Here is a 12,839-nt window from a genome sequence, read left to right as displayed (position 1 = left end):
AGCCTGAGTCTGCTTTGTAGTCCACCTCTCAAAGTCAAGGTGGAGAGGACAATGAGGGACAACTTGAGATTTTGCAGTGGCACTGCATTTCCCGTGATTTTACAAAGATTATCGAAATGACCTAGCAAAAGAATTGGTGGGGAGCTGAAACATTTTTTAATAGTTTTATTATTAAAGAATGCTGAAGTATCCTTTTAGCATATATTTTCAAAAATTTTTTGTAGGAGCAATTCTGTGCCATGAAATAGGAGTCTGAATGTGGTGCTGGAAACATCTTCCCTGACTCAGTTTTACCCTTTCGTCTCTGGCAAGGGAAGGGAGTAATCCTTGAATTGTTCTAATCTAAGGAGCAACTCCTTCTTCAATGTACAAAAGCTTGCACTATCTGTAAATACTGAAAAATACTTTTACACTTCCAACTATATAGAGATCACCTGATATAGGTGAACCCACTTCTGCAAGGGAGTTGGACTACATGATCTCTAAAGGTCCCTTCCAACCCCTACCATTCTATAATTCTATGATCACTTGTTTCAAAGAGTGATAGCTTTTGCTTTTTGACAAAGCTGTCCCAGACTGGATGCAGTGCAAGCTCTTTGCTGCTGTGAAGTGTATCTCATCAAAGAGATGTGTGCCTCTCCAGCTCTGCATGGCTTGGGGACATCTTGAGGACAGCAATATCTTGGTACTCAACCCTCTTCATATATTTTACTTTTGTATATTTATCCATTTCTTCTTGAATGTCTACTATCCAGTGTTCTGTAGCAATGAGTTATATCACTGAATTGCAAGTTGAGTGAAGACTTAATTCTGCTTTTCAAATCTTCTCACTCAGCTGTTGTTTTACCACCCTGGTCATCATATATGTTTTTCACTTTGCTCCTCACTCCCATACAGGTCCCTTATGACTACTGTATGCAGTCCCTGCAGAGGTCTCTGTAGGATGCCGTTCGTGATCTTCCTTCACTCAGATGACTGTTTCAGTCAGATTTTATCTACTTTTATGCAAGAAGATGCTGTCACAGTCATTTAGAGAGCTGATGACAGTCAGTTCAAGGGAGCTGGTAAAAGGGTAGAGCAGAAGTCTAGGTTTCATCCAGTGAGGTTAGATGTTGCAAAGCATGTATTTTTCCAGGTACCACTGCTAAGCTCTTTCTTAGAGGTCTTTCATAACCTGTAGCTGTCCCATGAGCAGATCAAGTCTCTTCCCTATCTATTTCACTGTATTATCATCCTTTTTAAGAGGATTATTCATTTAAATATAAAATATTTAGTATATTTTTAAATACTCCACAGATGGTTCGTGCTTGAGAAGCATTCTGAACATGAAAGCACAAAGCACATCCTTATTCTGAACATAAGCTATTTTTACAGTTGTGAGTGTGGTCAAGCTGGCATCTTTCTGAAACAATGACACTCTCAAATATATTAAGGATCCATGCTTGACACCAGTGCAAACTTTGCCCTGTATGTTACTGGGAAGAGACTTGTCAATCTTAAACAAAATCATACAGTCAGTAGTTTTAAGTTTACTAGTACATTAGCTGCTGTGCTATATTTATTCAGGAACACCATTTTAACATGTAAAAGTAAATCCATGGCTAGCAGAATGTAGATAAACTCAGAATTTTCAGTGCCAAGCTAATTCTTGCTACAATAACAGGAAAATATAGGGTTTTTTTCTGTAGTACAAGGAGAAGTAATAAGGATTTCTTGCTTTGTCATTCCTTTTCTATCAAACTGGTGATGTCTATGGGAAAGAGATCTCAATAACAGAAAAAAAACTGTGAGGGAGAAGAAATGCTCTCAGGAGAGTGCAGGATGAAATTGAAAGAGTCCATCCACGAGCAGCTCATATGCCTGTGAATGTTTCCCTCAGCAATCACTAATAGATGAGCCAAGAAAATTTCTTGACATGAAAACTGTGCAGCTAAGAAAAGCACCAGTGACATGGCAATGCATGGCAAGCAATGGTAGTAAACAGGAATGTTTAAAGGACTTGAGCAAAATGTGCAAAGTGCGTTACAGCATAAGGACTACACGCTCTCCAAGGCATGCAGAAGCCTATTGCTCACATTAATCTCATTCTTGATGTGCTCTGTGGTTCATCCTCTTGCACAGGCAGCAGCAATTCAAGGGGACAGCTTCTGTCTCCCTGGAAATAGTCAGCAGAGACATTCAGAGTAGAAGAAGGGATGACCAGAAGAGATGAAGATAAGATTTTATTTCTTTGCATGGTGCTAGCATAACAAAAGGTGGGGATTTTACACCTTTGTCACTTTTTAGTATTATTTCAAAATACAAGTGTTTAAAATTTAAATGTGCACTTCTGTAGGTATAGAGAAGGAAATGCTTTACTCCCCACAGTGGGAGAGAGTGGGAGCATGTGGCACAGGCCTAGAATATTTCTATATTTCAGTACAGTTATGTCAGTACAAGTCTAGCTGGTGTTCTGAGAACACTGGAGTACCTGACATTTGCATCCAGGACCCCTCTTTTTGGGAGATGCTCTTTTCTAAAGGCTGCCAGCTCATACTCCAATTCAGAGGAAAAAGGAGTGCAAAGAAATCTCCAAGTGCTGTTCCTTAAAAGGTCTCTGACTGCTCTAGCATCAAGGAGTAATAGATATCTTATTACAACTTCAAACAAACCTTTGAATGTATCCAAATTAATGCAAATATTTTATGGAGACCCTGTTACTTATTAGGCTCTGTGTGCTAATTAGGGAATGTAAGGGTGAGCATCTTTCTTTTTATTAATATCCTGTGGTATTTCATCTGTGTCCCATTAAGCAACATAGGTATAGTACCTATGAGGATGTGGATTAGAAAAGAGGTAAAAAGCAAGCTAGCTCTTTCTAATGAATTTGTCAAGCAAGATAAAGTGGCAGAGGTAGGTGATTTGGTATTTTGCAAAACAGTGATGGTTCAGCAAGACATTTTGCATAAAAGCTTTCTTTTTTGCCTTCACTAAGGCATCCAATCTAGAACTTAAAGCATTTTGTCCCTGGAAAATTTGTCTCAGTCAATAAAAATAGCATTGAATATGGAGGGCTTGCCAACATAGAAAGTCTTAAGGTCTTAGAAGCAGAAATACTACACATGAAGAACACTTGTAACCTCCTGCTACAACCTTAGCTGATGAATAAACCACTGTTGTCTCCCTGCTGCAGAATAACATCCTTATTGACACGTTCCTGAGACAGGAAAAGAGTTGAAGTGACCGTCTGTGTGTGAGAAGGGTATCTATCCTTGCTCAGAATCAAAAGAAGGGAAGAAAGTTTTGAAGACAAACCGTAAAAATCCTCCATATGGTTGGACCACAGACGTTTTCCATAACCTTGTTTGCCTTGACACATTGCCCATGGGAAAGAGCACAAAGCAAAATTCTATTTGTGCAGGAACAAAATATCCGGTACTTGTACAATGTTCCTTTTGTTAGGGAAGTATGCAGAGACAGTAACATAAATAGTTGCAACACCAAGAGTCTGCTAAGAGTGAATAAATTTTTAATGGCTCCTCACCATAAAGATAGTTGCAGATATCAAGGTCAGGTTTAAGGAAGTTGCACATTTATTCCATTTCTCAAAGGCCCATGTGAGGAATCTGTGAGGAATGAGGATATGCTCTTCTAAAATTAGTGTGGTGTCTTACAGGATAATCAATACTAATAAAAGTATAGCTATTTGTAAAAATAAAGCAATCACTATTTTCTGGCTTCCAGTAACCAAGGTGGGATAACTCCATTCACTTGTGTTATTTATCTCACACAAAACACTTTTCACAGCATGCCTTTGACATTAATAGAAGCAATTTTAACTGTGTTTTTAAGCATACTGCTGTCTTTTTTTGTACGTAACTTATTCCTAGCAGTTAAACTCTTCCCAGATGTGAACATGATAACTGTGATTCTTCTCATAGGCCTAAAGAGGACTTGTTTGTTGTTCCAATTTGTGCTCAGTGACAAACCCTTTTTCTCTGCGTGTATGTACTGTAGAGGAATCCAGAGCTACAGCTTTGCTTTGTTTTGTTCAAGCTCCAGGCAAGCTTGAAGAAAGAAGGAGATTCTTCCTGCCAAGAAAGCATTTCTTTGCTGTCTCCTTTACATGCTGCAAGGGTGCAGGATGCAAACTTTGACCTGCAGCCACTCAGATCCACTGAAGGGACCAATGTCCTCGTGTCAGAGGATACTCTGGCAAATAAGCCTTCTCAGGGAAGATGTCATTTGTGCATATCTTGTGTGTTACTGCTACTTGCACTTAAATCTTCAAGAAAATTCATCCTCAGACACTAAAATGAGTCACAGGCACACATGGGCAACTGGTCTCTATAGTCACTACTCTGTTCCTACTCAGTTTTACCTAAGCATAAAGCAACCCAGACTAAATACAGTGAAATAATTGCACTAACAGCAGACCATTAAATATATCAGATACAGTTAATTTCCTGGTGTTGTATCTTTTTCTGATCAGGAATTTTGCAATCTTCTCTTTTTTCCCTCCATCTTGTTGCTTTTTTTTTTTAAATCCCCCATCTCCAGATTCATCCCATCCTATTCAAGGAAAGGTATTTTAAAGCAGCTTGGAGCTTTATTTTTAGCTGCCTGCACGTGTGACCTCAGAAAGAAGCTATCTGCAGTGTTGCAGAGGCCATGTACCTTGTTACTGAGGACAGTGTATCCTTTGTCCAGAAAAGAAAAGGGTATCAGTGATGAGACTAAACATACCATAGTTTGGGAAAACTAAGGCAGAGGGGAGGAGAGTAAGCTTTACAAGTGTGTTACTTGACCACTTTTGAGTCTTTCAGATGTTTGGGATTTTTTTCTCACAAAAACTTTCCATCCTTCCTTTATCACTCCTTATCAGCTGTTGGCTGCTGAGAGGCACCCTGTGCAGCTCACTAGCTGACCTAAGCAAGGTCCTGGGGGAAAAACAAATTCCACAGCAAATTTGCTGTGTGCCTCTGTGATCAGCATCGCAGCTATGTTGGGGAAACAGGTATTTTGTTATCCATGTTATGGTATTGTGGGAACTCTAAAAATGAAATTCCAACAGGACATCAGCTGTTTGATCTTAAAAAGCTTCCCTTCATCTTTTGTGGCTGGGTGGCATTATTAAGCAGAGAAAGTATTCACTAAATTTAGGATAGAAATGCCATCAGTACTATTCATTATCCTTTTAATTTAATCCAAAAAAACAAAAGAAAAGGAAATTGATTTTTAAGGGAGGCCACTACTAAAGATTAAGAAGTGCTTTTTCACGAGCTACTGCACATATTGCCTTTTAGATTCAGACCTGCAAAGTAGATGAGCATCACTAATTACTTTATCATCACAGTTCTAATTGTGTTTACTTTGTCTGTACATTGCTTTGTTTAATAGCACCCAAACCACAATATTTTTTTTCTCAGAGATGCCCCTTACGTCACTCCCAGACCTGAAGAGATTCCCAAGTAGCATACCCGAAAGGAGGACACGTGCCCTCTCAGATTTATCCTGCATTTTTCAGTCAGATAGAAGAATGGTTTTAATGCTGAGTATAACATTATATGGTATGATATATTTCCTAATTAGTTTAGGTCACCTACCCAGTTGTGTGACCTCCAGCCCACCACCAGGCATTCACTGCAGAGGGCAGTGAAAAGTAAGAAACAAAAACAGAGTTAGCCTTCATAGAATCATAGAATGGTAGGGATTGGAAGGGACCTTTAGAGATCATCTAGTCCAACCCCTTCGCAGAAGCAAGTCAACCTAGATCAGGTCACACAGGAACGTGTCTAGTGGATCTTGAAGGCCTCCAGAGAAGGAGACTTCACAAACTCCCTGGGCAGCCTGTGCCAGTGCTCCCTCACCTGAACAGTAAAATAGATTTCCCTTATGTTTAAATGGAACTAAATAGGTTTTCCTTATGTTTATATGGAACATTTTGTGTTCCAGCTTCATCCCATTACCCCTTGTCCAACAGGGGTAGATATCATAGAAAAAAGGGATGTCTCAACCTCCTGACACGCACCATTTATATACATATAAATATTAATGAGATCCCCCCTCAGTCTCCTCCAGTTTAAACAGCCCCAGTTCCCGCAGCCATTCCTCATAAGGAAGATGCTCTAGTCCCCTGATCATCTTAGTGGCCCTGTACTAGACGCTGTCCAGAAGTTCTCTTTCCCTCTTGAGTTGGGGAGCCCGGAACTTGATACAGTACTCCAGATGAGGCCTCACCAGGGCAGAGGAGAGGGGGAGAAGAACCTCCCTTGACCTGCTGGCCACACTCTTCTTGATGCATCCCAGGATGCCATTGGCCTTCTTGGCCACGAGGATACATTGCTGGGTCATGTTTAGTTTATTGTCAACCAGGATTCCCAGGTCTCTCTTATGGAGCTGCTGTCCAGCAGGTCAATCCTCAGCCTGGTGGTATGCCTTGGTGTTATGCAAACACTAAACTGGGAGAGCTAGAAGATTAGTGTGTTATTAGCGATGTTTTGGTCAAATATCTAAATCACAGAACTGTATGAGTTGCCATGAAGAAAATTAACTCTGTCCTAGCCAGTCCCAGTACAGCCTGAACCTCAGGAGAGGATTTTTATTTTCTGTCTTCTTCATAAAATGTATCTTGCCTAATTTTTCCTTGGAATACTCACCTTTATCAGCTGAACTCATTTCAGTGAACTAGGCCCTTAAAAATATTCTGCATACATTTAAATTAAATCACATTTAACTCAAATGAAACTCATGATTCATTCCAGTAAGAATTAGGACAAAACTTTAGGTCCAAAATTACATAGCTCAATTGAAATATACCATCTATTTGTCTTCTATTACAGTATGAAAAGCAAAACAGTCCTTCACTTTTGCATTGACTAATTAAGAGAAAAGAGAAAAAAAAAACAGGGCATTTTTTTTTTATTTTTGCATTTAATCAAGAGCACACTTAAACAGGTCATGGCATCATTGTCTTTTCCTGATATAAAGCAAAGACTCATCTGTTGCTTGTGCTGTGGAACCTCCAGTACATCTCCAAAGAAAAAAGTAAAAACAAAGAAACGGCTAAAATAAATTCTAAAGAGTAAATTAAATTTCACTGAAAATCTTTGTTTGACAAAACACGCATTGCTGAAGAGGATTGGAAGATGATAACATCAGTCTATTAACTCAGGGATTAAAGTAAAATATTCTTCAAAATCCTATCACATTTTTTTCTGTGGAACTGAATTTAGTGATTTAGCATTATGGCTACCAAATCTTTTTGTCTTTTTGGTTTTTTTTCCTTTGGTCCTTAAGTTATAAAGTTTATAGTATCTGCTTGATATAGTTCATTTTAACATCGTGAATTTGCAATTTACATGAGCCAGAGAAGATAATTCTACAATGCACACATTTTCTGATTAACTGTATGTGACTTAAGTGGATCTGAGAAATGAGTTTTTAAGAGTGTTTTGGAAGACCTAAATTCAGCCATGCTTTATGAAGCAGATTTTTTTTTTTAACTAGTCTAATTTCTGATAATCAGTGCAGTGCTTCGTTGTGCAAGGTTTTTGTCAGTGGTGGGGAATGCTTGACAATGAAGGGAGCTGAGAGAAGGGGGCATCAGTGCAGTGTGAGAGTAAGCTCTGGTGGACAATTTACACCAAAAAACATCTTCATAATTGTTCCAGAAAAAGTCTGTGGGACCAGGGCATAGGAATCCATTTAATGAATAGGCAAAATACATCATTTTGCACTGAAACAGTTAACCTCACAAACATAATGTATTTACATTGATTTGCTTAATGTGCACACCTCACATGTTTTCTATGCACTTTTTTGTAGAGACATCCAGTAGAAATGGCACATATCCATTCACTTTTTTGATCTTGTAGTTTGTCTTGTCTTTTTACTCACCCATAGACTGAGTAACAGATACCTGAATAATGACATCCAGTCCCCTGCCCCTTCATGATGAGGTCAGTCTGATTTCTGTCACTGCATTCATGTGTGGCTGGATGGAGGAATGCTAGATTTTCTGGAGGACTTTTCTTTCCTTTCATTTCTTTTGTCCTATTTGTCTGAACTATGTCAGCTGAGGGAGACTCTGTTTTAGGAAAAGTTCAAGAAATCTCTTCATAACAGGAAATATTAGAGAATTATTTAGGAAAATTTTACCAGTATCTGCTAATTTCTCGATTTTTCATTTCATCCTCTATAAACTTTGAGATTAAACTGTGATATTTCTCTTATTCTAAACACAGCCATACAGAAACAAGATGTTTTTACAGTGGTATAAAGTGGTGTAAGTCACTTGTGTCAGTGGTTTCATATTAACTGAGATCCCACTGATTTAAATAAACAGGTTCAGATGTCTCTGTCTAAATAAACTAAACAGTTCTGCCCTAGTCCTCACACATCTAGCCTTAATTAGCAATGTTTTTTAGTAGGTTTGTGATAGAAGAATTTACACCCATTCATGAGAAAAACTAAATAATAAAGACACGCTTTAAATGATATAATTTTATATGATAAATGATGTATTTCTAATGATATCATAAAGAGGCAATTTAGGACACTTTAAAAAGATAAATGGAAAAAACTGTGGGAATTGTGCATGTTCAGTCCAGAAAATTATAATGATTGTAAGCTTGCCTTCCCTTCCAGATGTAGGAGGATATTGCTGCTCAATAGAAAACAATTACTCTTTCAGCGTCAAAGGTTTAAAGGTCAAAAAATCAGAAGTAGATTAAAATCAATTGCAAGTTAAGCAATATTACATATTTAAGTAAATATAATTCAGAACACATATATAAAAATATATAAAGTATTGATGTGATTGCACAACTGTGGCAGACATCTTGAGTTCCTATCAATAAACTAATCAAGAATCACTTTTAATAGATGTATTTACATGAGAATTTAGAAACCTCTTCTGCATATCAGGACATGTATAAGACCAATGAATCAGATGTAAATCTACCTTATACTTCTGTAGGAGGGGAAAAATAATAGTAAGTACTGGCATCGTCTATCTCTAGCTGTGCATATTGACTTCACATGATGCAGGATAAAAATGATACTATTTAGAGTTTGTTTCCTTTCTTGGATTTGTTTCTGCACTCTCATTTGTTAAGTTTTTGGTGCCTCGAACACTGGAGCCCTTGCTAGGACTTCTGGGACCTGCTGTAGCCTAAATAACATCAACATCATAGAATTTTTGACTTAAAAATGTGTTTTCTTTTTTTTTTTTTTTTAATATGTGTCCCTGTGAAATCAGCTCCTACTATAATGCCTCTAGAGAGGATGGTAGGGTTAAGTTTCCTTTTGTGTTCTTTTTGGTGGCACTAAGAGTCTAACCCTGGCTGCACAATGCTTGAGCCATGATTAGTTCTTAGGAGAAGGATCCCTTGGCCACTAAGCATTCTCCTGGGGCATGGAATGTGAGATTTTGCACCAGTCAGGGTGAGCAGGAAGCCAGGACTCCCATGCCTTGTGTCTGCTTCAGCTGGCAGGGCTGTGTTGAAAGACCATGATACCTTCTTCTCTCCCAACAAAGACTGCTGTGAGTGAGAGATCCTGGTGTGTGTTGAGACTGGTGCTACACCTGCAGCTCTGACATAGAGCTGAAAGATCTGGGAATTGAAAGTTAGTTTGTCATGGGGACTAACTCTGCATACTGATTTTTGGATCATATAACTTTCAACATAAACTTTCTTGCACTTTATGTCAGGCACTTGGCTCTACATTCTCAATTCCTTGCCATGCATAGAGATTTTAGGCATTTCAGTGCTTTCCTTGCTGGTTCCTAAGCACTAACATAATTTTTTAGGACCAAATACTGCATCTCTCCATTAAGCATGTGTTTTTTAAAGGATGGTTTTGTTTCTTTATTTGTCTTGACACGAATCAGGATTGAACAAAGGTGGGATATGTTAATTTATTTGGCCTTAAATTTATGCCAGCAACGAAACCAATGAAATGCTTTTCAGTTGTTTTCTTCATATACCTCAGAAAAAAATGGTTCTGAACAGCTAGTATTTCAAATAAAATACAGATTGATTCCTGGAACCTAACTGCTGAGATTTATTGACAACACGGCATTTGGCCAGTTATAATAGACTCCTATTCATTATACAGTTGATAATTCAATAAGTAGCTGATTCTAATTTCCAGTATTCGTTATACCATTAAGGCTGACTTTATTAACCTACTCAAGGATATTTAAAAACAATTTACCTTAATTTTTTTAAGTGGAATGTGAGACTACAGCTATTAAACTTGCATTCTACTTTAACTGCTTCAAGGCATTAGACATATGGCTTCTGAACTCTAGCACTTTATTAATGTAGGATAGCAGGGTGTTCAACAAAGAAACCCAGGATTTGGTTTTTGCTTGTATGTACTTGTGGCTTTCCTCATATAATTAACATCATCTTGTGAATGAATCATAGAAATATAATATCGTAGAATCATTTCTTTGGATAAGACTTTAAGATCATCAAGAATTAGATATGCTTTCTACAAAGGAGAGTTTAGGAAAGGTTTCAAAGCAGATCAAAGTTAAAGAGTTTCCTGATGGTTTAGCTTTATAGCATTAGGCCTGCTGGGTGTTCTGCAAGGATCCATTGTACCTAGCTGCATGCTGAAAGCACAGACACGGTTTTGCATGCATTGCACTGGCCATGTTTTCAGTAAAGCTCTACAAATTGCCTAATCCAGGTTAGGCCTTTTCTGGAAGCTCTTTAATCCTTCTAACATTTGCATAATGATCTCAATGCTGTAATTCTTGTGTGACAGTTTGTTGAAGATATTTCTGACTTTTATTAGTGACAGTGCAAGAATAATGGAATACCAAATTGACTTCATCATCTTTCAGGACTGAGAGTACCATAAATTTCAATGTTTAAAAAAGTGTGGGGCCAAGTTCCCTCCTAATGTAATCACAGTGACATCTCTAGAGCTAGGTAAGGTGTACATTGACTTTGTCCTGCTTTGGTAGTTCATATTTATGATTCCAAATGTGGGGTGGATTCTACTGAAGACTTACAATTAAAAAATAAGAACCTTTCACAGTAGTATTCTATCAGAATAATATTTCTTTTTCTCCCTAAGACTTTGATTAAAACATGATAATCTCCCATGAAAATTCTAAACTAATCAGCTGAAATAAAAAATAGATGAGGATTGCATGAATACTTTATGTGAATGGTAAGAAAGTAAGTCTCTAGTTCTGAGGTATTGTGTTAAAATTTGCATGACTACGCAGCACGTAATACCAGGCTGAGTTCCCTTTTCTGCCCTCCTGCAGACATTGCAATAAGTCAGCACAGATATGAGCTGAAAGGAGATCCCAAGCAGCCATGCAAACCCAGTTCTGAAATTATAAAAATGACGTGATGTAAAAAAAAAAACCAAACCAAACAAAAATACGAATGAACCCGTTTTAACTATGACTCAATGCAACCAGTATTATCTGATCTTGCTTATATATCTGCTTGGTGTTTTATACTTGGGAGTTTGATTACTTTTATTCTGCACAGAAAATACCAACATGTGATACCTCTCCCTATGACACCTCTGTGAGCTCTATCAGTTCTGCTTTCTTGACCCAGAATCTAGTTATAAGCATATTATGTGAAGCATGTACTTTGATGAGCAGGTTGTGTTAATATACGCAATTGTTTGTGCTCACTACCTATGAATGATTAAATGTGTGAAAGAAAACAGTTATCCAGATAACAGCTTATTTCTCCCAGGAGTAGTAGAAACCTTACTTTTCATTTACTGAGTGACATCAGAAGTTTTATAGTTCTCTTTGTTTATTGTGATAAAAGGCGATGAGTATAGGTTAACAAAAAGGTTTATATGATATTTTAAATATATTTTCTTCATAAAGCATATTCTGTGACCTTTAAAAAATGATTCAAATGTTGTCTTGGTGCATGTGTGATTAAGTTGTGTATTTCAAAGCCGCAATTTCATGGCAACTTATGAACTAATTAGAAGAGAAAATGTGAGAAGCAATAAAGAGTATTAAAGTTGCATTGATGGGAGACAGACAGTAGCTGACTTCTTATATGATCTGCGCAGCAAGTTAAATCTTATCTTGCATCACCGTGCATGTATCACCTTACAACTTTATGTATGCAACATATTCCAAGTCTTGCTGCATAGGGATCTCCATCCTGTGCTTGAGTATCTCTCCAAAAAGAGATCAAGATATGAAAGACCATATCTTCTCCCAGCACACAGCAAAGCTGTAGTGACTGGGTCAGCAATTCTTACTGAAGCAAACAGGGAAATTGCAACTACTTTCAGACACTTTTTCCCCTGAGGAGCTCCAGAGGTAATCCAACACTGCTGTAATTTTTAGCCATGAAGGCAGCTGGAGTCCCACAAAAGGTTTAAACGTTACATGGTAAAGCCATGTTGACTGTTCCTAATGACTCTCCTGTCCTTTAAATGCCTGGAGACAGCCCCCATGATAAGTTATACCATCACCTTTCCAGGGATGGAGGTGAAGCAGACCAGCCCGCAGTTTCCTGGGTTCTCCTTCTTGCCCTTTTTGAAGACTGGAGTGACATTTGCTTTCCTTCAGTCCTCAGGCACCTCTCCTGTCCTCCACGACTTATTGAAGATGATGGAGAGTGGTCTAGTAATGACTTCCACCAGCTCAACTCCCTCAGCACCTGCAAGGGCATCTTTGGGTGTATTAGAAGGGCTATAGTGAGTAGCTTGAGAGAGGTTCTTCTCCCCTGCTACTCTGTCCTCATAAGACCACGTCTGGAATGTTGTGTCCAGTTCTGGGCCCCTTAGTTCAAGAAGGACAGGGAGCTGCTGGAGAGAGTTCAGCACAGGGCCACAAAGATGATGGA

General features: G+C 38.2%; 1 protein-coding gene across 1 annotated transcript in view; it reads left to right on the top strand.

Moving 5' to 3' along the window:
* Positions 1 to 12,839, top strand: part of FSHR (follicle stimulating hormone receptor) — an 80,062-nt gene that overhangs the window by 18,143 nt on the left and 49,080 nt on the right. The gene's annotated exons all lie outside the window — the stretch shown is intronic.

This window comes from Colius striatus, chromosome 2, assembly GCF_028858725.1.
Source record: "Colius striatus isolate bColStr4 chromosome 2, bColStr4.1.hap1, whole genome shotgun sequence".
In the NCBI taxonomy this organism is placed as follows: domain Eukaryota; kingdom Metazoa; phylum Chordata; class Aves; order Coliiformes; family Coliidae; genus Colius; species Colius striatus.
This window is presented reverse-complemented; position numbering and strand designations above follow the sequence as displayed.